This window comes from Dermacentor variabilis, chromosome 3, assembly GCF_050947875.1.
Source record: "Dermacentor variabilis isolate Ectoservices chromosome 3, ASM5094787v1, whole genome shotgun sequence".
In the NCBI taxonomy this organism is placed as follows: domain Eukaryota; kingdom Metazoa; phylum Arthropoda; class Arachnida; order Ixodida; family Ixodidae; genus Dermacentor; species Dermacentor variabilis.
The window spans coordinates 131,909,852-131,928,723 of record NC_134570.1 but is presented as its reverse complement, the minus strand read 5'-3'; the positions used below and the strand labels follow the sequence as shown (position 1 = coordinate 131,928,723).

The 18,872-nt window shown below is 46.8% G+C and overlaps 1 long non-coding RNA gene across 1 annotated transcript; it reads left to right on the top strand.

Moving 5' to 3' along the window:
* The first annotated feature begins 1,603 nt into the window (after nucleotides 1-1,603).
* Nucleotides 1,604-18,416, top strand: LOC142574189 (uncharacterized). The gene is made up of 3 exons (XR_012826448.1): nucleotides 1,604-1,755; nucleotides 12,032-12,233; nucleotides 18,278-18,416. It is a non-coding gene; the product is annotated as an uncharacterized LOC142574189 (long non-coding RNA).
* Nucleotides 18,417-18,872: the final 456 nt, after the last annotated feature.

The following is an 18,872-nucleotide window of genomic DNA, read 5'->3' as shown; positions in this document are numbered from 1 at the left end:
CTGGGGAGCGCGTAGAAAAAAACTCTTGCAATAGAGAGAAACCGAGAAAACGAATTCGATGTAAAGAACGGACGCTAAAACGACCGTGGAAGTTTAGAATTAAGAATGCGAAGAAAGAAATTAAAGGGAAAATCTGTACGATAACACAATGGACAGTACCTTGCTATCTGAGGCTCGAGCTGGTTGCCTGAGGACAGAAATATACCGAAACAAGTACCGGAGGCCTGTGTAGATAAATTGAAGTGAATTTTGGAGGTTTACGTGCCAAAATCACTATTCGATTATGACGGACGCCGTAGTGGCAGAGTCCGGATTACTTTTTACCGTGAGGTAATGTTTAACGTGCCCCCAATGCACGGGCCACGGGCGCTTTTGCATTTCACCCACATCTAAATGCGGCCGCCGTGGCAGGCATTTCATCCTACGACCTCGTGGTTAGCTGCGCAACACCATAGCCGCTTGGCCGCCGCAGCGTGTGAGGCATGTGTATGCGGCAGCAAAAATCCGGAAACCCTTCAGCACATCCTAGTAGAATGCGAAGGGTTATCACTGTGAGACCCGGATGTAACGCACACGCTCCAGAAGCGCTCGGATCAAATTGACGGAAGCATCCACCGATCAGCAGTCAAGATAAGCAACGGACTTTGGAGTATTGGTGGAAAAAATCCGGGAAGAAATTGATACGACCGGATCCGTTACAGGCATAGGTGGCGATACAGGGTAGATAGAGTGACTTTGAAGAAAAAGAAAAAAAAATATTGCGGAGATGTATAGAAATACACTAGAAGAAGAAACTACTAAAATGGACCTGACTAAATGAAGCAGGCTAGGTGACTATTTGCCAACCCCCCATTTCAAAGCGGATGTCATCAATAAATCAGGAGCAGCAGCCCCCCAACGCAGGCACACTTCTCTTCCAAAGGTCGGTGATTCTACTTAAAAAGGCGCATAGGTTCAACCGCCTATTGACTTACTATACGCCACCAACTTGAGAGAAAACTGAACACGGCACGCCTAATTACATACCATAATCCTGTGTTTCGCGTTTTTTCAGAGGCTCGTTACAAACGACCATTGGCAGACGTCATATCAGGATCCCCCCCCTATTGAGCGCTGCTACTCTGAACTTGTGGAAGCTCTCTGGCGATTCTGGATGAAAACGCGTTTAATATTAGGAGCTGAAACAGGGAAGAAATAGCCTGCCTGCAGAAAAAGAAAAGAAAACGCTCTGTTTGGCGCTCGCCACGGCTCCGAAGACGGCCGTACAAGTGCGAAAATGGGCCATGGGCAGGATACGATAGTGCTCGGAAGAGTATACAGCTCGCATTTTGTGTGTGTGTGCGTGTGTGCGTGTGTGTGCGTGCGTGCGTGTGTGTGTGTGTGTGTGTGTGTGTGTGTGTGTGTGTGTGTGTGTGTGTGTGTGTGTGTGTGTGTGTGTGTGTGTGTGTGTGTGTGTGTGTGGCATAAATCCGCTGGCCGGATAATTTTTTATCTTCATCACCCTGTACATGAAAAAAAAAAACAGCGATGAGCGCTGGCGTTATCTTTCACTCGTTGTGAGCCTGCGTCGCGGCACTGTTCCGCAAGCACGCGCTTTGCTCTCACGGCTTCGCCGGCGCAGCTGCATGTGTTGTGTCGCAAGGTCGTGATCGTTCCTGTCCGTGGTCGGATTTTTTTTTTCCGTTTCTCACCGGAAACTTGTCTACCTACGAACAAAGAGCCTGCATCCCACTTGACTCTGACGCTGCGTCTACGGTGAGTTCCCTCTTGTGTGTCGGGAAAACGCGTGTCTGCTGACAAAAGTTCCATGTTTATGACATAAACGGGCGCTCCCTTCAATTATTCCTGATTCGTTAGTGATTGCAGACAAAAAAAAAAACATTGGACACGGACAGGCTTGACTTACAAATATCAAATGTAAGCGTTGTTACGACGGTCGAAATAGTTCCCAATATTACACGGTGCCATATATTGGCTCGTTATGTTGACTCGTACCTGCAAGCGCGAATGGCGTGCTCTTAAATTGTTTTAGTTATCGACAGGATCTCGTTTGTGTCTAGCGAAATCTTGCCTTCGGTGCTGGTAGAATCAAGGCCTGTAGTAATCATGAAAAATGTTCATTGTTCATTCCAAGTTCATTCGTGCACCGTGTTGTTTTGAAGTGGCGCGTAAGCCGGGGCACGTTGATTCCATTTATTGTGTACGCCTTTGTGTGGATTTAACGCGCTGTGCTTATTCATTTTGTACGATCTCCGAGCCGCGGGTAGCCAGCAGCAAAATATTTTCGTTTTTCCGAACTGTTTTGGTTATCCTGAAGATCTGCCCCAATGGCGTCGATTATTTCCTTCGCCCATTATTACGAGATAGCACGCACAATACAATTCTTGAAATACAGTTGTCGATATCTAGCGCTCCACTTTCACTAAATTCACACTTTTAGTGTCTTGAGAGGCTAGTTGGTTCATTCTAATGAGTGATTGCTAACTATGCAAAATTGGAAAATAGGATACCGCTCAGGAAGAAATTTTGGAAGCGTTCTTTTTTATCAAAACAAAACGTAGCGTCTGTGTAGGTGACACATCTATATCGTTGTTCAGTACGGGAACGTCTTCTTTTGTTATTAAAAATTATGTGGGGACGCGGGGATAGGTTTCTATCTTTTTGTTGATTTGTATGCGCCTGCGCATTTGGCCTCCCTTGTAATGCTACCTTTTCTAACGCCCAACGTTGCAATAAACCAGTCGGCAGTCCACTCTCGTTCTTTCCGCATTACCTCTGCTTGTGCGGTGCCCTCTTCCCCAATCTTGGCGCCCCATTTAGCAATCGGTCTCTAGCAGATTCACGCCTCAAAGGATATCCGCAGCACCAGAACCTGCATAAACTCCTTTCTGTTCTGTGCGCTCTAGAACAATATCTGTTTGAACGAATGCGGCAGAAGCGTGTCGCATACACCGGCCGTGGTTGCTCAGTGGGTATGGTGTTACGCTGCTGAGCACAAGGTCGCGGGATCGAATACCAGCCACGGCGGCCGCATTTCGATGGGGGCGAAGGCATCCCTGTGCTTAGATTTAGGTGCACGTTAAAGATTCCCGGGTGGTCGACACTTCCGGAGTCCTCCACTAGGGCGTGCCTCATTATCAGAAAGTGGTTCTGGCAGGTAAAACCCCATAATTAGTTTTTTTTTACTGGCGTGTCGCATAATCCGTTTAGCGTGTGGAATACATGCACTGGCATAATGCACTGCGAACGCGCGTCAAGTTACTTTGCCAAACAGAAACAAAGCGGAGGCAGTGTTTAGTGAATTGATGTCACCGGCTAGGATGAAGACTGAGAGGGCTAACCAGTCTTTCGTTCTTCCACTCAACGACGCAATTTGCTTGAAAAAAAAAAACAAACAACTGGCACGAACATGCTTCAGACGCAGGTACACGAAATTTGATGCGCTACTTGCAAAGGGGGACACGTCGTACAGAAAATGCGCGCTTGAACATATATGAAGCGCTTGTGCCGCATTCGTTTAAGCTGACCAAATCAATACTATTTCCATTCTTTTTAGGTCAGCGGGGAATCCGCTTGAAACAAGAAGGAATAACACATTCCAGTCATTCGTGGTGCGCTCAGTGATTCAATCGCAAAAATTAGCATTCTTGGCTGCCGGCGTTTTTCGCGGCCAAGTGAGCATTGGATGATTTCTAGGGACCAAATACAGTGCCAATGTGTCAGAAAGGCCGACGCTTTTATAGCGTACCACAACGCATATCAGCTAGGTGTCTCCTAGCGCCCACGGACGGTGCAATAAAGCACCGGCCGTCATGCGGGCTGGTTATCGCGTTTGAATCGCTGAGCAATGAAGATGCAAGTAGAACATGTGCAATAACGTCCACGCTCACGTCGCGTGGTTCCGTCTCCCGGACTACATCAGGGCACCTGGCTCGATTGTGGATGCGGGCTGTGCCGGAAAATACATTCTTCATGCGCGACATTATAATTGCGCACCTGCGCTGCGGACATGTTTTGAGACTGTCACAACACGCGCTTGCCTGCTCAAGTCTGGAAATAGAAAGCGTATCCGCATTCCAACGAAATAAGTTTCTTCGTTATCCGAGAGAAACGTTTTGCGTGAACAGATATTTCAGGGCGCGCGTGTAAATCGCGAGGGACAAAAGCGAAGACAGGTGAGCATTGGCGAACAAACATGTTATACGAAGGAACAATTTAATTTGCGGTAATTTGCCGATAGCGCTACTCGATCGGCTCTTCAAGGCGACAGAGCACAGTTGATACTGCTATAAAGGACAGATGCCGCTAGAAAACTTCGAATGCTCACCCAGGACGTGGGATCGTTCGCCACTTGCGGCAAGTTGTTTTTTCATCCCATTTCATTGCCATTAATTTACATTTCTTTAATTCAATTAGTATGTACAAATAATTTGCCCTGTGTATTCCTTGGTATCTTTGTTGGCTTCTTGTGATATGCCCCACTCCAACCCAGAAGAAATGCAAGAGCTGTGACACAGTAAATCCGTCGGCTGATCACCCCTGTCTCCCTTGCTGCGCGCTCTACGGCAAAGACCACCCGACTGGTGATAAGTCCTGCCATCGCCGCTTCCCGGCACCACACCTCTTACTCCAACGACGATGGGAACGCCTACGACTGGGACAGCAAGGAGCAGACCAGCAGACGGGGCCATCGAATTCTGCAAATGGAGACTCAGCTCTCCCAACACCAAAGTCGACACCACAACTGCAGGCTCCCGAACGCAGCAACTCACGCGGACGCAGTCGGTGACGTGGACGCAACCGCTCCCGAGGTCGCAGTCAGTCACAAGGACGCAGTCACTCCCGGAGCGAACCGGATTCAACACCGCCGCAGCAGCAAGGAAACGCAAGCCTTCGAACGACCACAGTTAAAGTGCAAGACGCACCCCCCAAGGTAAGCTGGGCCAGCATTGTCTCCCACACAGGTCACACCTCACAACCTATAGCAACCCCAGTGAACACAGTTAGTGACGGTACCATGCACAGCTTCATGCATGAGCTCCGATCCTTACGTGCTGAGATACAAGACCTCAAGACAGAAAACGCTAAGCTCAAATCACAACTTGCAGACACACAACCCAAACACTTACCATCAAATGCAGACAACCTTCCTGTCCCTGCAATAGATTGCCCGCAAACCACCCAACAACCAACCCCGCACAAGCGCAAAGCTCTCGAACCAATCTCAGCAGCGGCAACACCAGCATACACTTCAGAAGGAAATGTGAACTGTGAAGCCCTCACTGAGCTGCAACAGCGGATAGAACGCAACCTGAATGAAGCATTAGACTGTAAACTTGCCACATTGCTCGACGCCTCCATTGCAAAGGCTCTCTAACGCGCAATGGACAACCTCCTTACTGCGAAACTAGAAACTCTACTACTGCCCAGAATTGAGCAAACCTTTGCGGCAAGCGAACAACAGCGACAGGAAAACATGGACGACGCGCGCAAAGTGTTTCAAGACATGGTCGCGACTCTGGCTCAAAATCACAACACCCGTTTGACAGAATTGGAAAACACTCAACTCCGCCCCAGAGCAGGTCCACTAAAGAAGCCGTACTCGCGTCTCGACAAAGATGGCTGCGAGTAATCCAGAACGTGCTACCTACTGTAATTGGCAGTGGAACTGCCGGGGCTTCCGGTGAGAGCGAGCACCCACTTAGAGCAATATATTACCTCTCTCGCACCACATACTTCCCCCGATGTTATCGCATTACAAGAGACCGGAGAAGCGGCTAAGCTGTCGGAATACCCGGCATACACCGCAGTTTGCGATGATAACCGCAGGCCCCAAGTAACCACACCAGTTAAGCGAAACATTCCGGTTATACAGCATCACACAAGCATTCATACAGCAGCCCACATTTTCCTGGAGATCATCCCGTCTGCAAGGCGCAAGCAACAGAGCCTCTTCATCCTCAATGTGTACAGCAGCCCCAAAGAACAACATAGGTTTCTACGACTTTTCACCAAAGCAGATCAAGTAGCTAAGGGAGCCCCTCTGCTCATCGTAGGGGACCTAAACGCCCCTGCTGTGGCATGGGGATACCCAATAGACCGCCGAAAGGCAAGACAACTATGGCTTGACGGACAGAATCTAGGTCTTACTCTTGTCACGGATCCAACTTGTCCCACTCGTTTGGGAAACAACGTTAGCAGAGACACTACTCCAGACTTGACATTCGCAAAACGAATTCCACAAGCAGACTGGATCAACACACAAGACAACTTGGGCAGCGATCACTATTTAATCCAAACAACAGTTCGAACGGGCCCGCGAAAGCCTAAGGGCCGTCAACTCCGCAAAATGAACTGGGACGCTTTCCGGCAGGCCAGAGCCCTCACCTCTTTCTCGGGTACCCAACCCCCTTTCGCAGATTGGGTCGCATCCTTGGCGCAAGACGCGAGCGAAGCCACTAAATTGGTGCCTAAGGAAGCCAATCTGCAGGAGGCAGATAGCAAGTTACTGCATATGTGGGAAGCCCTCACCAGTCTTCAACGCAGGTACAAACACAACAAGCTCAACCGAACGCTCAGGAAACGTATTAGTACTCTCACCCTTCACATCGAAGACTATGCACAACAACTTACTCGTCAAAATTGGCACGGCACATGCGACAGCATGGAGCGGAAACCAAACCTGCCCAAAACGTGGAATATCCTCCGTTACCTCCTCGATCTTGCCAACAGCAAGAACACACCAACAGCACAATTTGCAAAAAATTATTCACACCCATCCGGGCACGGACGCACAAGTTCTTCAAGAGCTGATAGACCGATACATAGGACCTCAACCTACTACAGCCGTTCCAGCATACACAGGCACCGCTAACGACCACCTGGACGCGGCCACACAAGCAGCAGAAGTACGTGAAGCCATCCTCGCACTCCGCCCTAACTCGGCCCCGGGACCTGATGGCATTACTAATAAAATGCTTCGTAACCTAGATGAGGATTCCATACAAGCCCTCACAGCTTATTTTAACGCATACTGGGAAACTGTAAACCTCCCTTCACAATGGAAAGAAGCCAAAATTATTATGATTCCCAAACCCGGGAAGCGCCTCCTACTCGAAAACCTCCGCGCTATCTCCCTCACTTCATGTGTCGGAAAAGTCCTCGAACATGTCATTCTCACACGCTTACACAGACATATGAACGACAACGACCTCTTCCCCAATACCATGGTTGGCGTCCGCCCGAAACTTTCTGCTCAAGATATCATGATTCAGCTCAAGCACCAAATTATCAATGGCGACAAAAGCTCCAGGCTGGACACCAAAGCCATCTTGGGACTAGACCTAACCAAGGCATTCGATAACGTCACGCATGAGTCCATGCTCAACCAACTGGCACAACTCCAGGTTGGACATCGAACATATAACTACGTGAAGAATTTTCTTACAGGTCGCACGGCCACCATTACCATCGGAGGGTTGCAGTCGCCAATTATTCACTTCGGCAGCAAAGGCACGCCGCAAGGATCGGTTCTATCCGCTTTTCTGTTTAACGTGGCCTTGCTCGGACTACCGCCTGCATTAGCTAGCATCCCCAACCTCAAGCATAGCCTCTACGCAGACGATATCACCCTGTGGGTCACCGGGGGCAGCGACGAGGACATCCAAGACACGCTGCAGCAAGCCATCAACGAGGTCGTTGCGTACGTAGAACCGTGCGGCCTGGCGTGCTCCCCACAGAAATCGGAGCTCCTTCTGTACAAGCCCAATTGGGGAGGTCGACGTTCAGACCCTCACCCGCCCGAGATAGAACTCCACGTGCACCAGCAACGCATACCTACTGTACCTAGCATCCGTATCCTTGGCTTACGCATCCAACAAAACGGCAGAAACACGGAGATACTCAAGCAATTAGATAATCATGTGCACCAAACAACTCGCCTCATTGCACGCATTGGAAATCGACATCACGGCATGAAAGAAAGCAACCTTATACGCCTGGTAACCGCCTACGCCCTGAGCAGGATCACCTATGTCGCCCCGTGCCTTAGCCTCAATGCAGCTGACAAGCTCAAACTCAACACCATGATCAAGAGGGCCTATAAACAAGCCCTACATCTTCCCATCACCACCTCTAACGAGAAACTGGACTCCCTCGGCATTCATAACACCATAGACGAGCTTATTGAAACGCAGCGTATTAGCCAATACGAACGACTCGCCAATTCCACCACGGGCAGGCACATTCTAGGCACCCAAAGCATAACCTACACCACCCAATTCGGACCAAAGGTACCCATCCCTCCAAACATTCGTGCTCAACTAGTTATCCCACCCATACCTCACAATATGCGCCCTGAACACGGTCCGGAGCGACGTGCAGAACGAGCTAAACAACTACAAAAGCGCTACGACCAAGCAGCTGACGTAGCCTACGTGGACGCAGCAGAATACCCCAATCAAAACGCCATGGCGGTCGTCGCAGTCACGGGTTCGCAGTACCGCCTCGCCGCGGCCGCATCAATATTCACCATGCAACCCGAAGTAGGAGAACAAACGGCCATCGCTTTGGCCTATCCGGCTACCAATGCACACTGCATCATTAGCGATCCAAAAACGGCCATTCGTAACTACACAGGACTTATAGCACCCCAAGCGCAGAAGATTCTCTCTGGCACTCCTCCCTCAAGGCAACGCCGCGTGCAGATCATCTGGGCCTCTGGTCACTCGGGTCTGGCTGGAAACGAAGCCGCCCACGATGCCGCCCGAGCTCTCGCACACCGGGCGCATCATCCTTCTCCTGCGTCTTCCGATCCCGACCAGCCCTCTGTTGTGCATCGCGGTCACGCGCGGGACCGAATGGTCACGTCCAGAGAAATTCTCCTGCACTACCGCAGAGAGCGGTTACGCTACCCCGCAGCACACAAAACACTGAATAAGTCTATCTACCACTTGGCGACTCCTTCAGACACGAACTTTTCCGAACCCCGTGCTTTACAACCGCATGTACCCCAATGCATACTCCCCATTCTGCAAAGCGTCCGAGTCCCGCGCTGACCTCGATCCTATTATCTGGCAATGCCCCAAAGCCTCACCCACCAACACCTCCCGCACTAACACACGCATCATTGCTACGGCCGAGCAGTGGGAGACATTGCTGCTCAGCTTGGACCCAGAGGAGCAGCTTTGGGCCGTCCGGATGGCCGAAGACGCCGCCAGAAAGCAAGGACTGGCCGCCGTCTGAGGAAGGGGGGGATTGGGGGTCAGTCTCCCGCCACCCCTGAATACCATCAAGGACATAACAAAGTTTTATCTTGCTCTCGTGATATGAGCCATTCAATTAGTGTTTTAACGTTTCAGCGGTTTACCTGCTAGAAATATGAGAATTTGCTTGCCGTGCTTATTTGTCCTTCCCGATGACTGCGCACGCTATCGGTTACACGAACTTGCATCTTTTTAAGGCCACGCTATCTTGCCAAGTTAGAGGCACGTCTTCGTACGTTTCTGGCCCCCAACGCTGAGCGCTTTTGACGGGATGATGGTGCCATCTAAAGAAGGTGCAGCGAGAGTATTTCACCGTTTCAAGCACAGTGTTTTATACAATTACTAAGCGAAACGCTGACTTCTACGGAAGCTGCAAGCAGGGCGATTAAGCCACGGCGATGTTGGTTTGTGCACAGATTTCCCTAAACTTCGTCCTTTTTGCATCAAACGACCCTGTGACTTTGCAGAGTCATTATTTTCGACAAATTACCACGTTATAAAGAATTAAACAAACATTATTAAAATTCTTCGACTGCAGGATTCGAACACGGAACCTGTAGCACCCATGCCTGATATTGGAACAATTAGGCCATGGACGCACGCGTCGAGGAGCGGCATAGAGCACCTTCTCTGCTGGGCAATCCAGTGCGTAGAGGCGCTTGGCGCATTTTGATCCGCAGCTGCGCTAGTCGAAACCGACGCATCAGGAAAAGCCGCAATTGCAACGCCACACTATCAACACCACCGAAAATTCAAACAAGTAATATAAATTGATGTACTGCATGTAAATATGTGCGGTCGTTTTCATGTAAGCGCATGCGCAGTCTATGCTGCTTCACATGTATCAACCGATGCAGGGGTACAATAAACTTAGTTGAAAGTTTGCGCTTGGTGTACCTTCTCTTACGTCTGTGTCTTTTTTGTTGCATAATAATACTTGAGTAATAGGTGGTGTAGCTACTGAAGGAATAAAAATCGTACGCTACTGGCTACAAGAACTGACGCTCAAGATCCGAGCGATCACTCTCTTAAGTTAGCTCGATATTTTCGTAGTTTTCAGCCTCAGTATTAAGGCCCGAACTATTGTTGAGAATGAGTGCGTGTGGTATAGCATGGAAGCGTATTTAACGGACACCTACCACACTACTGATTCAAAGGACGGCAAAGCGGGCTTGAAGCCGCACATAGCCAGACCACAGCGACAGCTGGCTTGACCCTGCACTCGACTTGTTTCTGCATGCTCGCACATATTACCTTATGTGTATTGGCATTCGCAAAGTTGTAAAACCCTCATAACTGTTTATCTTATGTTTGGTGAAAGTTTCTGCAATAGAAATTGATGAGATTCGGCGTTGGCAGCACAGTATTATTATGATCGAAAATAGTGCTCCTGGTTGCGAGTGTAAAAGACAACTTTCCAGTGCAGCACCATCTCTGGCGGGGACACGAAACTGGCTCCTGTGTCTGGGCTGGTTTAAATCTTGATATAATTAGGAGTCCAGGGGTGCTATAACGCAAAACTATTCCATACTTTTATGTTTCAATTCTTCAATCAGCCCTCCGTGACTGGTAAAAAACTTTTTTGGACCACCCCCGCTTCACGACGTCACGAGAACCGCGATAGCTCCCCATCTGATATGACGTGTACACACTGATTATGCATGATTTGACCGAACAAAAGAAAAATAGTTATTTCTGATTCGACGCCTTTTCTGCCTTAGCCCTCGGCTATTGGTCAAAAGTTTTCTGGCTGCACCCATTTCACCTGCCTCTCACGCGACGTCACGAAACCGCAAGAACTCACTGCGTCAAAGTAACGTGTACGCGTTAAAGATGCATTAATATGCCAAACGAAACTGAATTTTCTTCTGAATAGCCGCAGGCTGCCCCGTTCCGAAAGGAATAAAACATGGCTGCCGCCGATCGCTCAGGTACTCGCTGCTCGCACCTGCCGGAGAGCATGGATTTATTTGCGTGTAATGAACGTTTTTGCGTGACCGTGTAATGTTTTCAAGCACTTTCTACACGTATATGACCTCGTCCTGCCAACTTTTCTTTGCTGAGGATCCGTTTTAGCATCATTCTTAAGCTTCCGTTGCATGCCGCCGCGATTGTCGACGAGTCCCCGCAAGCTAAGTAAGGGAAAGCAGACCAATCGCAGACGCCGGCCCTGCCCTCTTCATACGGTTATCGATTTTCAGTGCACTGGCTGGACCCCATCGAATCCCTCTCCACTTGAGCATGCTCCTCGCCTTCTATCAGCCAAGACAAGACAAGCGGCTCAGTGTAGGCAATGTTATTCGTTTTTCAAGCAAACAAAAGTGACCTCTTATGAACGAGGAGAGCGTTTGATTGGTCTGTTTAAACAACCCTGCAGGTAACCACCCGATGCTTGCGTCGGCGGTTATGCAAATTTGACGTCAGGAGATTTGAATAAAAACATATTGGAATAGTTTTACGTTATAGGGCCCCAGCACTGCAGCATTGTGTGTAATGGAAAAGCCCGTAATCTTTTACGGGCCATAAACTGTTCTTTCTGACATCGCTGCATTGGTGGCTCGTCGCCATTGCCTACTAGCAATGCAGTGCGAGTAGACGATGGCGACTAGCAAATGTACGGCAGATCAGGATGGTGAACATTTCTATTGCATAAGTCAATGTGACAGGCGCCAGTGACGATGATCAAGCACCACATAAATAAAAACGATCTTGTGGTCGTGCTCAAACAGGAAAGAAAAAGTAAACAAACCTATCTATTTGCCACGCAGTGTACATGCTTGAAGTCCAGTGAGCCATAAATGGATCGAAGTTGGGGCGTAGCTGGCGCCGCCAGCCTCACCGCCTTCTTCACGGTGGTGATGATGATGAATTCCGGGTTCTTCTATGTCTCCTTCATTGAAGAATTTGGAGTTGACAGAGAGACAGCCTCATGGCCCGCCAGCGTCATGTCAGTTGTGTCACACTCGTCAGGTAAGAGTAGGCATTGCTGTCATCCTATGAGGCAACGGTTTTAATGCGAATGGCATTTTTTGTCTGCCTCAAATGTCTTGAATCTAGCTGCACACAGTGTCCCAGCTAATTTTTACTCAGATTTTACAAATATCCGAGAGCCGCGTAGCTGCACAGAACCATGGTAATGCTGTTTGTCGTCGTTCGGAGATGCTCAAATTATTTTGTATTCATTTCGCGTAATGAGATAATCAGTCTTATATAATTGTGCAACTTCTCAATTATTATAATTAGATTAAAAGTGCTATATAAACAGGTCTTTCCGAGCGTGAAAGAAGCCGGCGAATGCGCGCAAAGTATCTCAAGCAGCCAGCGTGCGGCAATTTTGCGTGCATTTGCGGGCATCTTTCACACTCGGAAAAACACTTTTCTGTAGCAGTTATTGTGCAACGGAAAGCTGTATCGGGAGTTTCTCATGTCGCTCTACAATTTTCTCATTGACAGTTTTCGTCTAACTATAATCTTTGCGAAGTTGATTAGTTATTTAACATATATTATTATCTAATTAAACGGAATGAAAAAATATAATTTCGGTATTTCGAAGTGACGGCAAACAACATTACGTGGTTCTGTCCAGCTACGTGACATTCGCATATTTTTAAACTTTGGTTTAGGTTAACTGGGACACCCCGTGTGCGTGCCTGTGTGTGTGCGTGTGCGCGCGTGTGCGTGTGTGTGTCCTCTTAGGTTCACCCAGTGGCCTAGGTTGCCTACCTGGTTGAGCAACTACATTTGTGCTCCTGGTCGTGACGCCATCGTGGTCGTTCCACTGTCGTCATTCCAGCTTTGTGATCTTATATTCGTCATGCCATGATTGTCCCTCCTTCTACCTAGACCTCGTGACCCTAGCTGACTGTTGCGGCTTAGGGTGGTGTTAGGGAAAGGAATCCACCAAGCCCATCGACTGCTCCGTCATGTTATAGGAATGAAGGAAAAAGGGTTTATTGGCTGAGTTACACGGTTCCAGTTACGGAAGCCCACTCCATGCAGGAGCAAATTAAACGTCTGAGTTTACATCAGGACCCTCGGTCCCACTTCTTGAAAAGTCTCCGCTTTTAATAGTGTTGTCTTCCCTAGGCGAGTCGACTAGAGAATCTGAAGACTGTCCAGCAGCAAATCACAATCGATGAATCCGTTGCGATACCACGCCCATGTTCGCAACACTGCATAGTAACCTTGCCTCCCAGCCACATGGTATGGAATATACGGTAGGAAGGCAACCTGCGAATAAAATGTCACCGTCGTTGTTTGGTAGCGTTGGATAGGGCCTCCTTTCATCGTTAGTTCAATCTGCCAGGTAATGATGTGGGTGGCGGCCTTTTGTGGACACGTCTAGAGTCGGTGTCTATGCCGTGTTGACATCTGGATAGGCGCTGATGGATGGGTGGGCGTTTTCCTTGTGGCAGACGTCTAATTACCGCCTTTGTGGTGCTGGGACGTGGGACGTAACATCACTAATAGCTTGGGCCACTGGATATGGAATCGTGGTAGTGCTACCGTCGTGGTCGTCACACAGACGCTATCACGCATCCGCTGTCATACTGTCGTCTTCGTATCGTCTTAGTCATGCTATTGTCGTCATTCACGGTTCTTCATCGGGTTTTCCCACACCGCCGTCATCACGCCATCGTCGTCATAGAGTTCACATCGTCGTGTTGTCGCTGTTATACCGTCGTCATAAATTATCAATGGCCATCTCATCCTCATCGCGCCGTTGTCCTTATACCCTTTGTCGTTCCACCGATATCATTCCTTTTTTTGTCGTAACATCGACCCCGCGTCAGCGTCATACCGTCATCGTCATTTGTCCATGCTCACGTGCGACCTTGACAAGCAAGTGCCATAGCAAAGTGGGATGATATAGGAGTATGTGGCATATTGTCAAAGCAATGAAAGTTTCAGAGTTACCGCTAAGCGTGTTGGAATATGGTCCGTCGTTTCATTGCTCGATTGCTATTCGCATTACCGCCGACAGTTATTGTGAGATGAGTGCTGGCAGAATTTTGTTTTCTGGTAACTTATGCCACTCGATATACGTTGCAAAATATCACTCGAGAGCCGCCACCAGACGTAGTTCGCGGCAATAAGCGAATATATTTCAGCTTTTCTGCTATCAAAAATGCCTTGTGGTGAAAATTCTACTTGCTAGAAAGCCATAAAGTAATAATAATAATATTTGGGGTTTTACGTGCCAAAACCACTTTCTGATTATGAGGCACGCCGTAGTGGAGGACTCCGGAAATTTTGACCACCTGGGGTTCTTTAACGTGCACCTAAATCTAAGCACACGGGTGTTTTCGCATTTCGCCCCCATCGAAATGCGGCCGCCGTGGCCGGGATTCGATCCCGCGACCTCGTGCTCAGCAGCCCAACACCATAGCCACTGAGCAACCACGGCGGGTGAAAGCCATAAAGTGTTCGCCTCAGCGTTAACAACCACGTGGTTTGCTTATCGTCTTCTTATGTATCACCATATAAACCATCGCTTATGGAAACACCAAGTGCTTCTTTGGAGCATTCACTCTATGAGATCTCTCACAGGATCACACTTGCGTTATTCCAGAGGCTGTCGCACCACACCTGTGGTCAAAAAAAAAATTGCGGTAAAATTAGTCAGCTTCGTGCGCCTGTACCGCGCGCTGCATCTATAATGCCTACACTGCTATGCTCTGTTGACGTCGAATTTGCGGATGCATAAAAACAATTCTGAGAATAATCTTTATAGACCTTCACAGAGAGATGTATAAAATAGGGAAGAAAACGGTCAAATGTTTCTATACATCGTTGACACATAAAGTTAGTGTCGTGTATCTGCCGACGTTATGTGCCACGTCTAAAAAAGTTGAATGTCGCACACATAGCATCTTGTTTCAGGCAGGTACGACAACAACATCTCACCGTAGCTCTCTCTGGCCTTGGCTGCTTTAATTTTCAACTAAATAGGAGAAATAATACAGACCTAAATGATTGGAGCGTTCGCAAATCGACGGCGTCTAGAAAGGTGCAACTCGGACACGCTTTATTTTGCGCGGAGAAATGTATGTAAATATGTAATGTATGTAAATATGTGATGTTAGGGCAGACCACTGTAAGCTAACTCAACATACACAGAAAATTCCAAACGCAGTTGAGGCGCCATGTTTTAAAATAATGCTTAGTGATACCTTGTCAAAAAGGTAAAGTACCGCCGGCTGATTGTTAATAAAAAGAATTCCGGTATGATTAACTGCACGTAAAATTATAGCTCCCAAGGACCTAAAGTTTGTCCCGGGGATGATCCGACTAGAATAGCGTATTAGAATGCATGGATAGTGGGAGTGCCAGTGGCTGGACTTTGTCATATTACTTCAGTTTCAGTTTCAGTTTTAGTTTATTATTCTTTAGATACAATGAATTGGTAAGCGACTTTATACAGACGAGGGTCTCAAAGTCAGACTGCAATGGGACCTTCGGTTTATGATAACAATGGAGAGATGCTATAAAGAAGAGCAAGATAACTAAAAGAAAAAAACATAATCGCGAAAATACAACATATAAAAATAAAATTAACGAAAACGAATAGTCTGTATACAAGCCTATAGTGCGTAAAGAAACTCAATATATACAAATGGCAAATGTAGTGCAATCAATGACGTAAACTTAGATATACCTATAAGACAGCTTAAGGGCATGACTAAAAGTATGAAAGGATGAAGATTTAATGCTGATGGGTAAACCATTCCACAGTTTTATAGCAGCGAATGATGATGTCATTTCTCCATAGTTAGAATGAACCATGGGGAGTACAAAACTGGAGTTAAGTGCAAACCTGGTATTAATGTTACTGTTGAGGGGCCTGGAATCAATGAATTGGTATGAGAGCTGTTTAGTAAGTAATTTATAAAACATAATTACTAGATAATAGTTGAACAAGTTCGTTACAACAAAGATGTTATTTTCACGAAGTAATAGGGTAGCACTCGTCAAAAACCCACTGTTAGTGATAATGCGTATTGCTTGGTTTTGTAAGTGCTGAATAGACGAGATATGACAGTGACATGGTTTTTCCCCAGGAAACAACGCCATAATTAATGTGGCTGTGAATGTAGGCAAAGTATAATGCCAATATTGCGTCTTTAGAGAGGCATGTTCTTGATTTGATTATCTAATAGCGAAGGCACACTTTTGCTTAATGAAGGTAATGTGTCGAGAAACTATTTTGACGCCCAAAAATAATACACAGTCGGAGAGGGGAATGTAATGAATATCTAGAGTTAGCTCAGGCAAGCTTTGGCTACAACAGAAAATCGTGAATTGAGTTTCTGAAGGATTGATAATTAAATGATTGGACGAACACCATCCAAAAATATGGTCAAGCTCATTGTTAAATTTAAGGATTAAAGTTAAAGAACTGTCGCGCAACGAGATAGTAGTATCGTCTGCGTATAGTATACAATGTGCCGATTTAAGACACGATGGTAAATCATTAATATAAATAGAGAATAGTAAGGGACCTAGTATGGGGGGGGAGCCCTGTGGTACACCTTGGTTAATAACATTAGTTTCAGAATAAGCCCGTAAAAGAAACTGTTTCTTCTCTCTCATGTAGGTAACATTTTGGGAGTCTTTGTACTGGACCGGTAATTGCAAGGCTTCTAGCTTAGTAAAAAAGTACGTTATAACTAATTGTATCAAACGCTTCACTGAAGTCTAAGAATACCGAACCAACGAAGTTGCCCGTATGAATCGAGTGACGAATGTAGTCGGTTAGGGATATTAAAGCTAATTTAGTCGAACTGCTAGCGCGACAACCAAACTGAGAAGATTGAAACAAATTAACTTTTTAAGTAATTATTTAGGCGCTTACAAAACAACTTTTCAACAACTTTACTAATCGACGATAGAATAGAAATAGGACGACAGTTAAAAACCTCCGTTTTATGACCGTTATTATGTGCAGTGGGAAAAAGCCAAGTGGGAAAAATACCCTATTTTAAAACATTATTAATTGTAATACAAAGTGGATCAGAAATAAGGGGTGCAACAAGTTTTAGATGAAATAGAGAAATATTATCTAAGCCAGGGCTAGTATTCTTTAGAGGTAATACCATGCAACATACCTCATCTGCAGTTACGGGAATGATTGCAGCGATAAATGGGGTCAGTAGTAGTCATATGGTGACGGCGTATATGTTATAGAAGTAGTCACTGAAACTATTTGCTATGCTAGAAGAATCAGTATCAGTTTTATTGTTGTAGTTTATTTTATCAGCATTATTACCGGACTTAGGTAAGTTCATGATCTTATTAAGAAGTTGCCATTGTATTTATATTGTTATTAAAATATTAATCAAAATTAAGAAGCAGGCATGCTATTGTTGAAAATGATACGAAATATAGAAGTTCTGGACATTAATGTTCCTGTATGTGCTCCTATGGCCTACGGTAGGCCGTGAACACAAAAAGAGGCTAAAATGTAGCTTTTAGGCAATATCTGATAAACAATAAAGAAAATTTATTTGGGCGATTCAACTAAGTCTTATTCAACTCGCCACACGTTACAAATGCACCTGTGCCCGTTATGGTCGAAATGTTAGCCACTGTGCTTGGAACAGTTTGAGCAATAGTAGCACATGGAAAGCATCATATGCTATCTTGAATTTGAAACAGAGTACTGTGTGCCGTAGAATTTACGGTGCGCGTGCACATAACTTATGACATCGGCTTTGAGTATTTCAACAGCGTGTCTTTCAAATGCAAAGCATCTTTTTCCGGACTTTCTAACAAATTTTTATAGCTTAATTTCGCTGCTGTTAGGGAAAATACCCGCGGCTTCAATGACTCAAGAGGAGGCCAGACTTTTGACGTAGTTTTCCACCTGCTCGAGCAATATCCTCGTGTAGGCTGTGTTTTGTATTCACGTGAGCAGTCGGTGTGGCTACGGTGGCGTAAATGGCTTGCATGTTAGAAATATCTCTAGCCCACATATTTTTTGTACGTATTTTCACCATTTCCCGTCCTTACAGGTCTGCTAGTTTCATGCGCTCAGCGGCATCTGTCTGTCTTCCAGCTCGGCCTCATCGGCAGTGTCTTCCTTTGGGCAGGAATCCTGGGAGCCGTCTTCGCTCCCAACATGGCCTGGATGACCGTGACGCTAGGCGCAATACATGGCGAGTTACGCTTTGTCAACATGCACCGACAGCTACGTAGTGTCAGTTGTCTATGAATCTCAACACAACTTAGGGAGTGTATTTGGGTTTAGCGCTACGCTGTTGGTACTCGAGTTTCGCGACAACGTCGCATTGTATACGTGAAATTCCAAGACAAGCTTAGCATCCTCTTACTGCATTCTCCGGTTTGTTCGCAAATATAAACAGCTTTCATGTGTGATCGTGGTAGCTCGTCATCAGAAGGAACACCGAAGAAAACAGCGCAGATCTCACGCACGATTTGGAACTTATGTGAAGCGAAGCTTCCATAAAGCGGTTTTCAATGTTACAGAACTGTTAATATTCTTCGGCACGTTTTGCAGAATTGGCATTACCTACATGCCCATAAGCAGGATGCCGCACTCGTAGCAGTAGCCCAGCGTAGCTATGGGGTTGCGCTGTTGAAGTCGAG